At 38.7% G+C, this 20,866-nt stretch overlaps 1 protein-coding gene across 16 annotated transcripts in view; it reads right to left on the bottom strand.

Annotated features, from left to right (window-relative positions):
* The window catches only part of LOC105480021 (Rho GTPase activating protein 21), a 134,160-nt gene that overhangs the window by 81,424 nt on the left and 31,870 nt on the right, over nt 1-20,866 (bottom strand). The gene's annotated exons all lie outside the window — the stretch shown is intronic.

Here is a 20,866-nt window from a genome sequence, read left to right as displayed (position 1 = left end):
AGTGTTGTCTGTCAATAGTGACACATTTCTCTCTGGTCATTCATCCTAGATGACTATTTCATCCCTTTTCCCCACCCTCACCTGCAGCAGATGGTCCTGCTTTCTATTACACTCAGAAAACAGAAGCAATAGAATGAGAACGGAATCGCCTGCCATGATCACCCCACCAACCTGCAACCGTGCCCGTGTTCCCCTGCCTTCCCTTCTGCTATGATGGATGAGCCGTCCACTCTCCCAAGGCGCCAGCAGTTGAGACGAGATCCTCCCCTCTTACTATTCAAAGATACAGGTCCAACAATTCTCCCCTCTCTCTTTTGCATCACTTATTCTCTCTTTACTATATACAGCATTCCCATTTGCATACACGTATTTTGTAATTTCTTTAATCTTAACAAAATCTTTTTTTTTTTTTGGGACAGGGTCTTGCTCTGTGGCCTGGGCTGGAATGCAGTGGCATGATCGTGGCTCATTGCAGACTGGATCACGGGGGCTCAGGAGATACTCCCGCCTCACCCTCCTAGGTAGGTGGGACTACAGGTGAATGTCACCACGCTAATTTTTTCTTTCTTTCTTTCTTTTTTTTTTTTGTAGAGACAAGGTCTCACTATGTTGCTCAGGCCCGTCTTGAGCTCCTGTGCTCAAGCGATCCTCCCGCCTCAGCCTCCCAAAGTGGTGGGATTACAGGTGTGAGCCACCACACCTGGCCAAAATCCTCTCTTGATCACACACACCCCTCTCCAGCTACCACCTCGTTTGTCTGCTTCTCTTTGGAGCAAAACTCCTTAAAGTTATCTGTACTTGCTGTTTCCAATTCTTTTCCTTCCATTTCTCTGAAATCCCTTTAAAGCAGGCTTTTATCCGCCTAACTCCCAGAAACTGCTCTTGTCAGGCTCACCCACGACTTCCACATTTTAAACTGAATGATCAATTCTCAGTTCTCATCTTATGTGCACCTTATTGGCACAGGGGTCACTTCTTCCTTCTTGAAGAATTCTCTCCACTTGACTTCTCACACTGATTTTTCTTCCAACTCACAGGCGACTTTGTCTCAGGATCCTTTGTTTTCATCTGCTAAGTTTCTGAACCTGGAGGCACCCAGGGCTCAGTCTATGGACTTCTCTAGCTATACTCTGTCTTTTGGTGATTTCATTCCATTTACTACATTAAACACGGACTATATGCAAATGACTCCCAAATTTGTATTTCTAGCCCAAGCCTCTCTCCAACCTGATAGGTATCTTACACTTAACATGTCTGCATAGCTACTCAGATTTTGTTTTAAATTACAACTCCAAGTTAATCCCAGCATTTTGAAAAGGTCACCTTTATTGAATTGCAAATACTTGAATAGTCTTGCTTCTTTTATATTGTTTATTATCTTCCACCAGTGAGTCTATCTACTCTGCCACAATAATTTGCCTCATATAAAGGTGAAAAGGTAACTAGGTGGTCACATTGCCCAGCCAAACTCGAAACTTGCAGTAGGGGTGGCCATATGATTGAGTTCTAGTAAATGGAATGTTAATGAAAGTAGTAATACAGTACACCCCCCCCCCCAAAAAAAAAAAGCAATTCCATATACTAGCAATAAGCAACTGGAAATTTAAAGCTTTTTTAAATACCATTTATAATTACATTAAAAATATGAAATATTTAGGGATAAATCTGACAAAAGGTTTGTAAGATCTACAGACTGAAACTCTAAAACATTAAGAGATATTAAAGCATAAATAAAGAGAGATGTACCATGTCCATGACTTAGAAGACTCAGCATTGTTACAATGTTAACTCTCCCTAAACTGATCTATAAATCCAGTGCAATCCCAATCAAAATCTCAGGAGATTTTTGTGTGGAAACTGCTATGGTATTTCTAAAATCCACTTTATAATGCAAAGAACCTAAAATAGTCAAAACAACTTCAAAAAAGAACAAAGTTGGAACACTCAGACTACAAATCTTCAAGACTTACAAAGCTACAGTAATCAACAGTACAGTATTGGCATCAAGATACACAGATTCACAGAACAGAATATGGAGTCCTGCTCTAGACCCATAACCACATGATGCTGTCATTCTACTCCTAGGTATTTATCCAAAAGAAACATGAACCCATGTCAATATTGTACAAGTATAATAAAAATACTTGAAACACAAATCGCCCTGGAACGACTGTGTGGAGGCTGTGTGCAAGAAAAGAAAAGAACTTTGATCCATAACTCGTATCACAAACAAAAATTAACTCAAATGATCATACACCTAGGCAGGCCACAGTGGCTCAAACCTGTAATCCCAGCACTTTGGGAGGCCGAGGCAGGTGGATCACTGGAGGCCAGGAGTTCAAGACCAGCCTGGCCAACATGGTGAAATCCTGTCTCTACTAAAAACACAAAAATTAGCTGGGTGTGGTGGCACAAACCTATAATTCTCACTACTTGAGAGGCTGAGGCAGGAGAATTGCTTGAACTCAGAAGGCGGAGGTTGTAGTGAGCCGAGATTGTACCACTGCACTCCAGCCTGGATGGGGAGTGAGACTCTGTCTCAAAAAAGTCAAATAAAATAAATGATCATAAACCTAAATAACACTTAAAACTATGAAACTTCTGGAAGAAAACAGGGGAAAATCTTTACGAACTCAGGTTAAGATTTCTTAGCTATAACCCCAAGGAACATAATCCATTAACAGAAACAACAAAAAAATATTCATTGGAAGAATATACAATGAATTTTTTAAAAAAGATAAATGAAACTTCATCAAAATTAAGACCCTCTGCCCTTTGAAAGACACTTCTTGGCCAGCCATGGTGGCTCACACCTGTAATCCCAGCACTTTGGGAGTCTGAGGCAGAAGGATCTCAGCCAGGAGTTTGAGACCTGCCTGAGCAACACAGGGAGACCCTGTCTCCACACAAAATTTAAAAATTAGCCAGGCAGCCAGGCACAGTGGCTCACGCCTGTAATCCCAGCACTTTGGGAGGCTAAAGTGGGTGGATCATCTGAGGTCAGGAGTTCAAGACCAGTCTGGCCAACATGGTGAAACCCCATCTCTACTAAAAATACAAAAATTAGACAGGTGTGGTGGCATGTGCCTGTAATCCCAGCTACTCAGGAGGCTGAGGCAGAAGAATCGCTTGAACCAGGGAGGTGGAGGTTGCACCAAGCCGAGATCATGCTACTGCACTCTAGCCTGGGCAACAGAGCCAGACTGTCTCAAAACAAACAAACAAACAAATTAGCCAGGTGTGGTGGTGCATGCCTGTTGTCCCAGCTACCAGGAGGCTAAGGCACGAGAATCACCTGAGCCCAGGAGGATGAAGCTACAGTGAGCTGTGATCACACCACTCCAGCCTGGGTTACAGAATGAAACCCTGTCTCAAAATATATATATATATTTTATGAAAAGTATATACACACACACACATATACATACATATATATACACACTTACACTTTTATGAAAACGAAAAGGCAAGCCATAGAATGGGAGAATATATTTGCAAATAATGTATCTGATAAAGAACTTGTATCTAGAATACATAAGGAACTCTCAAAATTCAATAATGGAAATGTAAACTAAAAACCATAATGAAATGCCACTGCACATATAATAGATGTGCTATATAAAAATTAACCATACCGAGTGTTGGTCAGGATATGAAGCAACTAGAGCTCTCAGACACTACTAGTGGGAATGTAAAATGGTGGAAAACCGTCTGACAGTTTCTTAAACATACACCTAACATATGACACAGCCATTCTACTTATAGAGAAACTGAAAGCATATGTCAACATAAAGACTTGTACATAAATGTGCATAGCAACTTTGTTATAGCCACCAACAGGAAAACAACTGAAATATTTCAACAACAGATAAATGGATGAACTGTGACACAGCCAAAAAACAGAATGCTACTTAGCAATAAAATGAAATCAACTACTGATATATGTAGCAATATGTTAATTAGGCTTAGTTAAAGAACCCAGACAAAAGAGGGGGAGGAGGAGAAGGAGTACACACTGTATGCTCCATTTATATAAATCCTAGAAAAATTCTAAATACTAGTCTATACTGACTGAAAGATTAGCAGTTGCTCTGGGTGGGTGTAAGGATGGAGATTACAAAGGGGCATGAGGAAATGTGGAGGGTGGTGAATAATCTTGACTGTGGTGATGTTTTCACTGGTGCATACCTATGTACAAACTTACTGAACTGTACAGTTTACACATGTACAGTTGACTATATATCAAACATATCTCAATAAAGACATTTAAACAAAAGAAGCAGCAATAGGATGCTAATCATGAAACTCAAGAAAGTGGTTATCCTGGGGGGATAAGAATGTGTGAATGAGGAAGCATGGGGCTGAGATCTGGGGAAAACACACACATTACTCCAACAGCATGGGTAATTTATAAGTTAAGATCTGTGGGGAGTTCCTAAGGGGTCATTTTATTATACCATATTAAGTCAATATGATATACAAAATGATATATATGTATGCTTCTTTTTGTATATAGCAAATATAAACATAAAAAGTAGACTGCGTTCAGTGGCTCACACCTGTAATCACAGCACTTTGGGAGGCTGAGGCAGGCGGATCACCTGTGGTCAGGAGTTTGAGACTAGCCTGGCCAACACGGTGAAACCCCGTCTTTACTAAAAATACAAAAATTAGCTGAGTGCAACGGCACGTGCCTGTAATCCCAGATACTTGGGAGGATGAGGCAAGAGAATCACTGGAACCCGGGAGGCGGAGGCTGCAGTGAGCCAAGATGGCGCCACTGCACTCCAGCCTGGACGACACAGCGAGAGACTCTGTGTCAAAAAAATAAAATAAAATAAAAATAAAGAGTAAAAATTATTCTAGAATTTAACATTGGAAAAAATAATCACTCATTGTTTCCTATCTCCCATCATTCTTTAAGAACACAAGATTCTATTTTGATTCTATCTCTTTTTTTCCAACTTTTATTGTAGGTTCTGAGTGTATATGTGCAGTTTTGTTACAAAGGTATATTGCATTGCTGCATGCTGCTGAGGACTGGCATAGGAATGTAATTCTCTCTTTTTATCTGACCCAGAATTTTAATTTTCAGTTTAGCATTATGGTTCAGAACATAGGCTCACATTCTCACTCATAAGTGGGAGTTAAACAATGGGTACACATGGACATACAGAGGGGAAAAATAGATACTGGAGACTCCAAAAGCGGGGAAGGTGGAAGGGGATGAGGGGGAAAATTATCTGTACAATGTTCGCTATTCAGGTGATGGTTATGCTAAATGCCCAGACTTCACCACTATGCAATATACCCATGTAACAAAACTGCACTTGTACCCCCTAAATCTATAAACCTAATTTGAAAAAAACAACATAGGATTTGGAGATTTTGAGTCAGCTCAATCGGGCACTAACTCTGGCTCTGCCATTTGCAGTTTGCTAGTTGCAATTATTTAACCTATCTAAGCCTGTTTTCTCATCATTAAAATAAGAATAAAAGCACTTCTCCCAAAGAATGAATGTGGATTAAATGCGAAATGCATATGAAGAGCTGAGTGTATAAACATTTAATAAATATTAACTCCAGGCCAGGCATGGTGGCTCACACCTGTAAACCCAGCACTTTGGGAGGCTGAGGTAGAAGAGACCAGCCTGAACAACATGGTGAAGACCCGTCTCTACTAAAAATACAAAAATTAGCTGGGCGTGGTGGTGGGCATCTGTAATCCCAGCTACTTGGGCAGCTGAGGCAGGAGAATTGCTTGAACCCAGGAGGCGGAGGTTGCAGTGAGCCAAGATTGCGCCATTGCACTCCAGCCTAAGGGACAGAGTGAGACTCCGACTCTAAATAAATAAATATTAACTCCTCATTCTTTCTCTGCAAGCTCCATTGTCTTTTCAAATCTGTTTTTCCTGATGGCTCTTTAAATCACAATCTCTCACAACACTTTAACATACTTGTGTGTAAAATGCAACTGGAAAGATGCATCAAAGCAAATAATGGAGCACTGGAAAAAACTGGGTTAGCAATCAATAGTGTAAGTAAGAAATAAGAAAATAAGTAACTGAATCTTGGATAAACTGCTAACTTTTTCCTCCTTATTTTTAGCTATTTGTGTGAATGAAGTCTCTGAAGTCATCTACGAGGCTATGTATATTTGAAACTATTTATCATATTTATCATAAATCCATTGTAGTTTATCCCCCACTTCTAGGATTTAGCAGGGTATAACATGAGAGACTCAAGCTAAGTCCCAAGCAACTGCAAAAGCAAGCATATGATTAGGTAGGGTTTGTAGGGCAAGAGTTATTCTAGGCTTAGTTTCCCAAATAGTCTAGTTAAGCTGTAAGTAATGACTGGATCCTCCTTTTGAGATCCAAATGAGAATTCACTGTATACATGCAGATCACGGTCTCACTCACTGACACACTCTCTCTTCACTCATTCAGTAAATAAATATTTATTGGGGACCTACTATTACCCAACCTTGTTCCACAGAGTTGATACACGGATGAATAAAATAGTCATTAAAATTTTAGTTCTTTTTTTAATTAAGCCTCTCATTTTGAGACAACTACAGATTCACAGGCAGTTTTAAGAAATAATACACAGTCAGGCATGGTGGCTCATGCCTGTAATCCTAGCATGTAGGGAGGCAGAGGTGGGGCACAGTTTGAGATCAGGAGTTTGAGACCAGCCTGGGCAACACAGTGAGACCTCACTCTCCACAAAAAGGAAAAAGAAAAAAAAGAAAAAAGAAAGAGGGAAAGAAAGATACAGAGAGATCCTATGTAATCTTTATGTAATTTCCTTCAACAATTAACTTCTTAGAAAACTACAGTACAATATCACAACCAGGTTACTGACCCAGATACAATCCACTCGTGCTATTCTTATTTCTCCAGTTTTATTTGTATTCATTGTGTGTTTAGTACTATGCAGTGTTATCACTTTATGTAAGTGTATATACCCACCACACCAATCAAGATACGGAAGTGTTGCATCCCCACAAGGATCTCTCTTGTTGCCCTTTCATAACTATACCTATACCTGCTCTCTCCCTCCACCTCCTACCTGGCCCCTGACCCTTGGCAACCACTAATCTGTTTTTCTTTTTGTTTGTTTCTGTTTTATTGCTGTTGTTGTTTTGTTTGAGACAGAGTCTTGCTCTGTGGCCCAAACTGGAATGCAGCGGTGCAATCTGGCTCACTGCAGCCTCAACCTCCAATGATCAAGCAATCCTCCCACCTCAGCCTCCCAAGTAGCTGGGTCTACAGACACGCACCACTATCATGCCCGGTTGCCCGGTTTGAGGGTGTTTTTTTTGTTTTTTTGTTTTTTGGGGGTTTTTTGTTTTTTTTGGGGGGGGGGGGACAGGGTCTCACTATGTTGCCCAGGCTGGCCTCAAACTCCTGGGCTGATGTTATCCTCCTGCCTTAGCCTCCCAAATTAATCTGTTCTATATTTCCATCATTTTGTCATTTCAAGAATGTTATCCAAATAGAATCATACAGTCAGTAACCTTTTGGGACTGGTTTTTTTTCATTCTGAATAATTCTCTAGAGATTCACCCAGGTTGCTGCATGTATCCATAGTTCATTCCTTTTCATTGCTGAGTTGTATTCCATGGCATGGATATGCCACATTTTGTTTAACCATTTATCTGTTAAAAGACATCTCAGCTGTTTCAAGTTTTGGGTTACTATGAATAAATACGCTATGAACACTCATGTACAGGTTTTTGTATGAACACAGTTTACATTTCCCTGGAAATGTCCAAGAATGCTACTGTTAGGTCATATGTCATCTTAGTACATCTGGGCTGTTATAACAGAATACCATGGGCTAGGTTGCTTATAAACAACTGAAATTTATTTCTCAGGGTTCTAGAGGCTCAGGAAGCCCAGGATCAAGGCATTGGCAGATTCAGTGTTTGGTGAGGGCCTACTTCCTAAATAGGCCGCACATTCTTGCTTACCTAGTGGAAGGGCAAGGTTCTTTCCCGGGGCTTCTTTTTTAGGGGCATGAATCCCATTCACGGGGCTCCACCCTCAGAACCTAAATAATCTCCCAAAGGCCTAATTGGGTGTCAATATATGAATTTTGGGAGGACATTCAGACCATAGCATATGATAATTGCATGTCTACTCTTGTAAGAAACAGCCAAACTGTTTTTCAGACTGGTTGTACCATTTTACATGCCCACCAGCAGTGTGTAAGTGATCCATTTCTCCACATCCTTGACAGGACTTGGTATTGCCACTATTGTTTATTTTAGCCATTGTGACAAGTGTATAGTGATATCTCATTGTGATCTTAATTTGTACTTCCCTTATGGCCAATGATGATGAGTATCTTTTCATGTGCTTAGCTGCCATCCCATTATATAATTTTAGAGCACAAAAGAATCTTTTAAGATTTAATCTAAATAAGTGAACCCTTTACACATGAGGTCCAGATTTGCAAAGTGATTTATCCAAGATTGTAGCTGGTTTACATCACAGTAAGAATTAAAATAATGGTCTCCTGAATTCGATGCTAGAATATTTTCTCTATGTTAAATTGCTTTTCGTCATCTCTTTTATTTCATAATCTACATAGATTCTTCCCTGTAACAGCTTTTTGATCTAATTTATTATCTTTTACAATTTCCCTTTCCTGTGGGACTCATATTTGAACACTTTAAAAACTATACAGTATTAAATTTATTTCTAATGTACTATTATGACTTGGCCTCACAGCTCCCAAATATATCCAAGTTTTCTCTTTTAAAAAATCATATAGGTAACTCTTGGATCACGGTTACATGCTTCACATTTCTGAATTGAGCCTGCTATGTCTTGTTTTACTGGGCTCTTTACACAAACAGAGAAGACGGGATGCAGAGTAGGCAATTTCTTTCTTGCTCTCTGCAAACTAACTAAGATTTCTGAATGTGACATAGCTCAGGTGTCTCAGTCATTCCACCCACACAGAACGTAACATTGAAGTTCCCCTAGTCTCCTAAAGGGTTACATATCTATGGGCCTTCACAGAAGGAGAAGATGAAAAGAAATACATACATGTGTCCTCTTCACTCTTACCCACATTGCCGCTGATCTTTTAGATCTTATAACAAGGGCAAGCTATAGGCACACACAGTGAAGGAGCCAGCAGTCACGGGTTTCTCCACCTAAGAAATATCCCTCTACACACATCTTATTTCCCTAATGTGAGTGCCAATTCATGTAACATCAGAGTGCAAGAAGCCAAGAAGTGACTGGAATAATAGCAGTAAATTCCTGTGGACTAAGAACTGTCATTTGACTCCCTTAAAAGACTTCATAACAAGGTCATTTGATTGAATAATAACTCAAGGTTAAAAGAAACCAAAATAAAGATTAAAAACTAATTCCATAAAAATTAGATATAACAAGTAGACAAAGCAACTCAAAGAGGGTGAGAGAGAGTGTAAGGGGAAATCACTAATCATAAAGCAAATAAAGGTGATAAAAACCTCACATAAGGGAATGCGAACCAGCATTCCAAACTGGAACAATGGAAATGTTCCAAAAGACTGCAATGAAAGTTTCACAACTGCATAAAGTTGCTAAAAATAATTGCAACGTATGCTTACAATGGATGGATCTTATAGTTAGTAAGTTATATTTAAATAAAAATGTTATTTAGGTAGATGTGTTATATCTGGTTTCCACAGATAAAAAGTACAAAGTCTAAATGTTCACCAGAGGTGAAACAGATAGGGCTGTCACAAAAGTAAATGCAAGAGAATTATAAAAGAATGCCTGTATAAACAATATATAAGTCCTAATCTATCTTTTGTAACTATTTGTATTTTAAGTAGAACAGGGTCCTAGTATATTCCAGGAATCATTCATAGTAAGACCGAAGAAAGCATTTTATACTGTGTTCCTCTTAAAAGATACTGATATTAATTCCATCATGTATCTAAGATTATAAGCCTAACTCCTATGGACTTTTGGAAGGCATTTTGTCTTTTTTTCCCCCATCTTACCATCAATATTAATAATACCAGTTACCTAAAGTAAAACTTCGTTCCTTACTTTAGGGCCCGTTTCATGGTGACACAACACCTTTTTATGATGTCATTAGTTGAGAAAATACAAGACAGGATTTGAATGTGTGCAGCCACATGGCTTTTTATTCTTGTATATAAACTGTTGGAACTAGTATGGTATGACCGTCCCCTGGCTCGCTTTTTCTTTTGTACCACTGGAAGATGGCATGCTTGGGGGGAAGGACATGGACTCTGGAGCTAGAATGCCTGGGTCTGGATTCTTGATTTGTTAAGTTGTGGCTCGTGGGCAAGTTCCTTAACACAACTGTGCCTCAGTTCCTTGTCTTTAACATGGGGATGATAATGACAGTGCACTTCATATTCTTGTTAAGAAGATTAAATGAGTTTGTAAAGGGATGAAAACAGAACCAGGCACATAGTACATGCACTATTTAACTACCTAAAAAAAAAAACATAGAGGTCACTGATACATAAAGGCTTATTTCAAAAACGTATTGTGATATCACTTTTGAGATACTTGGGAAACCAGTACGCAAAATATTGTTTTGTAGGAAGGGAAAAACAAAATCTTGAACATCCATAAAACTTTTAGCATATTATTGCAGATATCACAAATGTGATGGAAAAACAGGCTTGCTGTGATGAATTTGTCCAAAATACACAGCTAATAGTAGGTGATGGGGCTAGCCCATGTTTTTCTTTATATGCCATGAATAGGAAGTGAATAAAATGTTTTTCAACATTTAAATATTGCTTATTTTTAAACTACTCTATCCATAGTCCTAATGCCACAGAAATCAATCATATTGTAAATTATTCCTCACATACTAGGATTCCTTGACAGGGCATTTCTCTGCAAAATTTTTCAACATGTGGAAATCTGATGTTGGGAACTAAAGGGTTATTTAAATTCCAACTGAGACAGAAGACTCTTGAATACAATTTTTTACATGATAAGTATATTTGATAACTTCACAAGCAGCTTGTTTATGCAGTTTCTAATTTTAAAGATTTCTTTCTCTTTTTTTGGTCAATAAAGGTTGACAACAATGGGAAATGCTTTGATAATAAATATCAAGATTGTATCTAGATGCTTTTTCTCAAAAAGTAACTGTTTTTCAGTGGGTATTGAACATGCTTTGATAATAAATACCTAGATTGTATCTAGATGCTTTTTCTCAAAAAGTAACTCTGTTTTTCAGTGGGTATTGAACATTTAAGGGATAAAAGATGATGACTGCTCAGGAGACCAAGACCATCCTGGCTAACACAGTAAAACCCCACCTCCACTAAAAATACAAAAAATTAGCCCAGTGTGGTGGGGAGCGCCTGTAGTCCCAGCTACTCGGGAGGGTGAGGCAGGAGAATGGCGTGAACCCGGGAGGCGGAGCTTGCAGTGAGTGGAGATCCTGCCACTGCACTCCAGCCTGGGCGACAGAGAGAGAGAGAGAGTCCACCTCAAAAAAAAAAAAAAGAAAAAAAGATGACTAATGAGACTGTAATACTCTCACAACATGAAGATGAATCTAAGTGCCTTTAGTCCATAATACTTCCAATTAAACATTTGGGCTTAATTTTTCTCAATGTTCAAGTTCATTATTTACTTGGACATTCATTTATAACAACACTTTTCATATAGCTGGCTTTAATAAACTGTTGACATGAGTCCTTTCTGCTGGTTCTGTATGGCTTCATGTGTGGATTATTTTTGAATCACTGATATTTCACTATATTTATTTCTCTATTCAGGGTTCTGTTTTTTTAACTTAATAGCACTTTTCTCTGTCTTTCTCTGATTTACTTTATTTTCAAAGGCAAGTTTTTCTGTTTTTTTTTTTTTTCTTTTTGAGAGAGTCTCACCCTGTTGCCCAGGCTGAAGTGCAGTGGCGTGATCTTGGTTCACTGCAACCTCCACCTCCCACGCTCAAGCAATCCTCCCACCTCAGCCTAAGGTATGTCTTTATAGTATAATGCCAGAAGATGGTTTGTTAATATAAATTGTAAAGGAATAACTCAGAAACCTGGGCTATGTCCATAAGCAGCTGCTATCATACTCTATCCCCGTCAGCCTCTCAACCTAGAAGGGCACATGGTTAGGAAACCACCTTCCCTTTGGACATGCACAGATCTCAGTCAACATTTTATCTTCAAAGTTTCAATTGTACTCCTCAGTGCTATCCTCAGGAAAATTAAAAACCATCTACTTCTCATTTTTCAGAAACAGTTATGGCTTCAGTTTTAGAGAAAAACCAATAAAAATAAAAATACTTTATAAAGTAATTTGCAGATGCTACATACATTGCAGGATTGTTTCTTAAAAAAAAAAAAACAGAAAGCCTAGGCCAGGAATGGTGGCTCACACCTGTAATCCCAGCACATTGGGAGGCCAAGGTGGGCAGATCGCTTCAGGTCAGGAGTTCAAGACCAGCCTGGCCAACGTATCGAAATACCGTCTCTACTGAAAATACAAAAATTAGCCGGATGTGGTGGTACATGCCTGTAATCCCAGGAACTCAGGAGGCTGAGGTACAAGAATCACTTGAACAAGGGAAGCAGAGGTTGCAGTAAGCCAAGATCGCGCCACTGCACTCCAGCCTGGCTTACAGAATGAGAAAAAACAAAACAAAACAAAACAAAAAACTTGAACATACAACACTATAAAACACTCTTCAAATACTAACCATAATTAAATAATACATGATCCCCAAAATTTAACTAACAACTGCCACAATTCACTATTACTACAACTTTGAGAGGCCTATACAGTATTTACATTTGTAAAATGAGGCTCAGAGAAATGCATACTTCAAGCATTTTCTTTTTAAATGAAATCTTAAAAAATTTAGATCTTGCTGAAACAAAAACTCCTGTCAAAAACAAAACTTCCCATGAGTTTATCAGTTTGACTACTGAACAACTCTGAACAAACTAGGAATGGGTTTTTTATTTATGTTTTAATTTTTGTTTTAAGAGACAAGGTCTTACTCTCTCACCCACGCTGGAGTGCAGTGGCATGATCTCAGCTCGCTGTAACCTTCGCCTCCCGGGTTCAAGCAATTCTCCTGCCTTAGCCTCCTAAGTGGCTGGGATTACAGGCGCCCGCCACCTTGCCCAGCTAATTTTTGTATTTTTAGTAGAGACGGGGTTTCACCATGTTAGCCAGGCTGGTCCCAAACTCCTGATCTCAGGTGATCCCCACCCCCATCCTCAGCCTCCCAAAGTGCTGGGATTATAGGTGTGAGCCACCGCGCCTGGCCTAGGAATGGGTTTTTAACAAATAATGACTGATATTCAGATTGTTATAATCATTTAAATCTGCTTTATATACATTTTCGTTCACTTTTTTTTTTTTTTTGTAAAGAAACACAGACGGATAAATCAATATATTTAAAATTGGGGGGCTGTGGTCTAAAAATGTAATTTTGGCCATTCATGTATTTCTTCCTCAACAAACCATGTAGCAGTACTACAGTAGTAAGTACTCAAATTTCTGCTTAATTGTTTTTTCCATTCCTTATTTTAGAAAACATGCAACTTCCTAAAGGCAGAAAGACAGCCAAATGATGGAAAGAAATAATTTGCTGAATATATATTCAAAAGAGTTTAGTGGCAGTCAATCACATTTAGTATAGGCCCAAAACAACAAGACAGCATCCGATCAATATACATATTAGCAGTTTATAGTGGCACAAGCATTTGGCCCCTACTCTCAAAGCCTAACTAGCTCTATTAAGCATTTATAATCAGTTACCTTTTAAGCATGTCTACCAAAATCAAAGATCACGATTTTATTTACATTCCTGATTTGCTGTTAACTTCCCAAAGAGTATCTACCAAGCATAAAGATACAATGAGATTATCATTTAGTGCAACAAACCTCTTTCTTTTCTAAGTATAATACTTTATTGATAGAACTGTCTTCTCGGTTGGTTGCGGTGGCTCACACCTGTAATCCTAGTACTTTGGGAGGCTGAGGAGGGAGGATCACTTAAGGTCAGGAGTTTAAGACCAGCCTGGCCAACATGATAAAACCCCGTTTCTACTAGAAATAAAAAAGATTTGTTAGGCATGGCGGCAGACGCCTGAAATCCTAGCTACTCAGGCGGCTGAGGCAGGAGAATCGCTTGAACCTGGGAAGTGGAGGTTGCAGTGAGCCAAGATCGCACCACTGCACTCCAGTTTAGTTAACCCACTCACTAACATTATTTTCAATAAGCAGAGGACACTGAAGAAAAGATACGACGCTAAAACAAATCAAGAAAAACATGGTACCACAGCGTTAAGATGAAATCAAATGGGAATTCACATATACTTCACTGGAAGTACAATGTTCCTGTAAACCTACTTAGCAATATCTACTAAGAAACTTCAATTTTATACTTGTTAAGCTAGTAAATAATGAAATAAGAAATAAGGGCAAAAAGTCATATTACAAGCTATTCATTCCAAGGTATAATAACTCAAATTGGAAACTACTTAGGCCGGACATGGTGAGTCACGCCTGTAATCCCAGCACTTTGGGAAGCCAAGGCAAGAGGACCGCTTGAGCCCAGGAGTTGAAACCAGCCTGTGTAACATCATGAGGCCCTGTCTCTACAAAAAAATTAAAAAATCAGCCAGGCATAGTAGCATGCATCTATCTGTGGTCCAAGCTACGTGGGAGGCTAAGGCAGGTGGATCCCTTGAGCCCAGGAGGTCAAGGCTGCAGTGAGCCGAGATAGTGCCACACACTCCAGCCTGGGCGACAGTGAGACCCTATCTCAAAAAAATAAATAAATAAAAATAAAGATAAATAAACTTAAACTGGAAACTATGTTAATGTCTAACAGCAACAAAAAAGAATAGTAAGTAAATTACGATATAGCTCCTAAAGTCATGACTGTGAACATTTTTCAATGGCATGAGAAAACGCCCAAAATATAATGTTAAGCAAAAATATAACATATAAAACTCCCCAATATGATCAAAATTATTTTAATCACATACACACTTTCTGGAATTAGGAGCTGTTTAAATTTTTTTCCTAAACGATTCATGGATTTTCTATAACGAACATGCACGCAAGCAGTTGTTACCTTTCACATCCAGTTGCAATATTGGGTGTCACATCCCTGCAGATGAGTTATGACTGTTTTCACATGTTTCCTGTGTACTAACTGAATAAACTATTCTTTTCTCAGCACCAAAGTGCCTTACAGCAGAACTTCCCCATCAGTGTACTTTACTGCTTAAAAGCAGTTTCTAAGCCAGGTGAGGTGACTCACATCCATAATCCCAGCACTTTGGGAGACTGAGGCAGGCAATGGTTTGAGCCCAGAAGTTCACCTGCAATTTCCAGGAGAGCAAGGGCAACCTGATACCAACCTGGGCAACATGGTGAAATCCCATTTTCTACAAAAAACACAAAATTTAGCCAGGCATGGTAGTGCCTGGCTGTAGTACAAACTACTCAGGAGGCTGAGGTGGGAGGATCACTTGAGCCTGTGAGGTCTGGGTGACAGAGAGATCCTGTCTCAAAAAAAAAAAAAAAAAAAAAGGCAGTTCCCCAGGCCCTCCACTGTAGAGAGTGCCTTTACTGTAGGACTTACTGACCATATTATAATTGCTTGTTCATGCATCTACCTTTTTAATCACAGAGCAGCTTCCTGACAAGATGCCCAAGTTTTACTCTAGTGCCCAACACAAAACCTGACAGAAAGTAGGACCTCAAAAATGAATGAAATTTATATGAAATAAGTAAAGTTTACATAAAACAAGGATAAGAGAAAATGAAGACTTTAAAACATTGCTGGGGAATTGTTCTTATTTCCTTATTTCTCCATTTTCCTCATTTGAGGCAGTAAGTGCATACAGCACATTTCACAACAACTAGACAAAACCAGAGAAACAGACATAAACTCAAATACAGATATGTCTATTTTTTACACATATTTTCTTGTAAAGAAGTTTTACCAACTATAATAGAGATATTTTCAAAAGCTACTTACTTTATGCTATGAATAAAATCTTGTTTTCTATGAATCAAGGAACAGATTGCATTTTTATGGTTAAAAACAATTACTTCCCTTCCCTTTGGGTAGACAAACTTCAATTTGAGTTCATCCTAGCTACCAATGAAATAATGCAGTCCCCTCTGAGCAGATATAGGCAATACCAAGCATGTATATAGGCTACTGAAGATATAGGTACAGACGGTCAGACATATATCATGGGGTTTCACTATTTTGTTTGAAGAGCTATGATTATCAGATTATTATTATCAGATTATCTTATTAAATGAATGTATAAATAAGTTTTTATAATATAAGTTAATTTTGAGCTATCAGTAATACTGTATCAGCAACCAATGTTAATGGTGGACTCATTTTCATTGGCAACACTTGAGAGACTACACAGTTTCAAAGAATTTTACAGCTAGAAGGAAACTTAGAGATAATAGAATTCAATTTGGTGGCCAGGTGCAGTGGCTCACGCCTGTAATCCCAGCACTTTGGGAGGCCTAGGCAGGTAGATCACCTGAGGTGAGAAGTTTGAGGCCAGCCTGGCCAACATGGCGAAACCCCGTCTCTACTAAAAATACAAAAATTAGCTGAGTATGGTAGTGTGCTGTCTGTAATCCCAGCTACTCTGGAGGCTGAGGCAGGAGAATCCCTTGAACCAAGGGAGGTGGAGGTTGAAATGAGCCAAGATAGCGCCACTGCACTCTAGCCTGGGTAACACAGAAAGACTCCGTCTCAAAAAAAAAAAAAAATTCAGTGTGGTTATTCACCATTTTATAGAACAGAACACTGACACTCCAACAGATTAAACGATTTGACAAACGTTACACAAATATTGGTGACCCAAGCTATTCATTAGGGTCCAAATTAAGGCAGGACAGACCAGTAAGAGTGTACTACTCCAATGGGCCAAGACTAGACGGGGAAACAACTCATAGAAGATGCTGAAATGGTTTTCCACGTGTGTAAAAATATACGGTCTCTATGTATCGGCTAGGGTGAAGGCACTCTCCTATCAGACATTTACTCATTAGTTCTCAATGAAGGTAGACTGTCATAGTCTGCTACTTCCAGGAGACCAAGGGCAGCCTGACACAGGAGTTAAGCTCTGTCCTAAAAGAACTCATGCCCCATGAATAGGAAGAAAGACAGAAGCTTAAAGGGAGTAGCATCAAACATACCTAGAATTACTGAATCTCAGAGATGGGGTTTCCTTTTTCTTTCCCTTCCTCCCATTTCAAATCTCTGAGACCTTTCGCTTAGAACAGAAACTCAATATACAAATACTGAATACTGTATATAGAGCTGCTCTGCTGGGAGAGAGAGGCAAGGGCGCTTTTACAGAAACCTACTCTACTAATTCCTTGGAAACACTAACGGTCTAATAGGGACTTTTAAAATCATAGATCTAGTTCAGCCGATTCATTTTACAAATACAGACACCAAGGCCCTGAAAGACTCACTGGTGGCCTCATAGCTAATTAGTGACACAGCTTGGACTAGAACCTAAGTTTCCAATCTTCTGATCTTGGAACTTTTCCACCACACCACTAACAAATTGTTTTAACAATCTGAAGATAATAGCTATTGGCTAATATACCATTCTTTTTTTTCCAATTTATATTTATGAAAACATAATGTATGTTCACTTAGGATAAACCAGAAAATAAATCTAAGCAAAAAGGAAATAATTTAACTTACCTGTCATTCCCTGTCTAGAGAAAATTATGTCAATACTTTGAGACATACACATATTCTTCCAGACTTTTTCATACATAAATATACAGTGGCTGGAAGCAGTGGCTCACATCTATAATTCCAGTACTTTGGGAGGCCAAGGTGGGTGGATCACCTGAGCCCAGGAGTTCAAGACCAGCCTGGGCAATACGGCAAAACCCCATCTCTACAAAAAATACAAAAAATTAGCCCAGCATGGTGGCACATACCTGTAGTCTCAGCTACCCAGGAGGCTGAGGTGGAAGATCATCTGAACCCAGAAGGTTGAGGCTGCAGTGAGCCATGATCATGCCACTGCACTCTAGCCTGGACATCAGAGTCAAGGTCTCTAGTCTCAAAAATAAATATATGTATATGTATTATATATATACACACACACACACACAAATACATACTTTAGGAAAATCTGCTTCTAACCTATTTCTTTTTATTCAATATTTTATAAATGTCTTTCCATGTCAATGACATATGCCTACATCATTATTTTTAAAGACTACATTATTTTTAAAGACTACATGGTATTTCATTACATAAATCACATTTTATTTGTTCACTCTTATCTGTGTTCATTATTTTTTACACTACATTACTACTACTATTATTATAACTACAACTGCCTTGTAGACCAGTGTCTACGAAAAACCATTGAGAATTACATTAGGATAAATTCCTAAGAATGGAGCTGCTGGCTCAAATGTTTACTTTTTGTTTGTTACTAGTTTTAGATACAATATTTTAAAGTGCCATCCAGAAAAACAGGGAACCAAATCCACTGACAGCAAGAGATTGCTATCTCCGTATTCCAGCCAACACTGGGTATTTTTTTCATCTTTGCAAATATGTTAAAGATGAAAATGGTTCTTAATATTTTAATTTTTTTATTCTTTCATTACTAGTGAGGCTAGACATCTTGGCATATAACATGCTATTCTAAGTGCCCCATAATATAAATAACATAGAAACGCAGGATGGGCTCACTCCTGTAATCCCAGCGCTTTGAGAGGCCAAGACAGGCGGATCACCTGAGATCACGAGTTTGAGACCAGCCTGTTCAATGTGGTGAAACCCTGTCTCTACTAAAAACACCAAAATTAGCCGGCGTGGTAGCATGAACCTGTAGTTCCACCTACTCAGGAGGCTGAGGCAAGAGAATTGCTTGAACCCGGGAGGCAGAGGTTGCAGTGAGCTGAGACGGCGCCACCGCACTCCAGCCTGGGCGACAGAGGGAGACTCTGTCTCAAAAAAAAAATATATATATATATATATAAATATATATATATATGTATATATATACACACACACAAACAAAAAAAACAGAAAGACAGATACAATATAGTCTCCAGCTTCTTTAAGATTAAATTAGAAAAGTACATGGTGTCATTGGTGTTCAGAACACAGCCGCCATATGAAATTATAAATTGGGGTTAACAAGATTGTCTTAAAGTGTAGTAGAAACCAAAGCAAAATCCCTGGGGGCTGGAAAGGAAGCTTAAAATACACAGAAACTGAGAGGTCATCAGCTGGGGTAGCAGACCCCTTAGAGACGAGATAACAAGCCTTTCAGGGTAAGAGGATCAAGCTGTCTTACATTCTGATTAGTGTGAGCACTGGTATGTACCCTAACTTTAGGTGGAAACATCAGAGTTGGTCCAGCTTTGAGTTCTTGGGTCCAGCAAGGCAAATGGCATGAAGCTGAGCTAACAGCATCCACAGTTCCCTGGGGAAAGACAGGGCTTAGATATGGAGCAATGAGGCTATCATCCAACTTCTAATGTGGTAATAACACACAGTACACTCATGTTCTTTCAAATACATTGCTGAGGTCACACTGAATTGTGTCTTATTTATTTCAAAAACCCAACTAAGTAAAAAATTCTAAATGTAGAAGGTATTTGTTTATATCTTGTTCATGAAAAGTTATGATTAAATATCAAAAACTATTTTAGATGCATTTTAGAGGCATTGGTGGAACTTACTATTTAAAACCCTGGAGGAAGGCCTTTTAGAAAGCAATAAATTATTTTAATCACTTCATAATTTATGTCCTATAAATACAACTGCCTTTCAACACAATGTATTTCTGGAAACATTATGAAATGGATTATTTTAATAGGCAATATTTCTACACAGAATAAATGCTTTAACTGGGTAAAATACAGAAACGACCCAATAATACCAGAGAAGCCCAACCAGAGACGGCTGAACAATCAGAAACCTCTAAAACCTTTTACAAGGCCAACTGTTATGATTTTTAAGTAAGCATAAATACATAAGATGTATATTTTACAAAGAGAATCTTCAAGTATTATGAAGTGCACACAATACTCACAAAAAATAGAAATCCAAAATACCATAAATTTTACTAAAAATGTATAAGCTAGAAATAAGAAACATGAATCACTCAGATCAGCCTGAAGAGACAAAATGGAATTCTCTGTTACAAGAAGGGCAGTAACACTGCTTTACTAATAGTGCAGGTGTTCACGGCTCCATTCGATGCCCCAGGGCATGTCTTTAAGCACTAGCTGGCTAGATCATTTCTAAAATCAATTCTTGGATTTTTGCTGATGATGTTGATATTGTTGTTATTACTGAAGTCTAGTAGATGGAAAGGAATGGTGTTAGGAGGGAAGGACATAAGTTTACTCTGTAATATGGGTTTAAAACACCTGTAAGGTGCCAGTGGAGATACTTACTAGTTAAACAAATGAATCTAAGCTCAAGAAAGTGATCTGAGATTTGGAAATCATCAGTCTATCATATGATATCTATAGGCATGGAGTCGATGAAAACATCCATGAAATTATAGGCTATGGGGGAAAAACTGGTACAATTGTTCTCACCAAATTATATAAAATATTTAATACAAATTTTAAGTAATTTTAATTTTCACAAGAAGAAACCATTTCTAAGAGTTTGTCTTCTTATAAACCAGCTCTATATTTTGGAAACTGTAACAGCCAAAAGCTAGAAACAACCCAAACGTCCATTAAGAGTAGAATGGATAGGCCAGGCGCCATGGCTCACGCATATAATCCCAGCACTTTGGAAGGCTGAGGCGGGCGGATCACTTGAGGTCAGGAGTTCGAGA

This window comes from Macaca nemestrina, chromosome 9 (assembly GCF_043159975.1).
Source record: "Macaca nemestrina isolate mMacNem1 chromosome 9, mMacNem.hap1, whole genome shotgun sequence".
NCBI lineage: Eukaryota > Metazoa > Chordata > Mammalia > Primates > Cercopithecidae > Macaca > Macaca nemestrina.
This window is presented reverse-complemented; position numbering and strand designations above follow the sequence as displayed.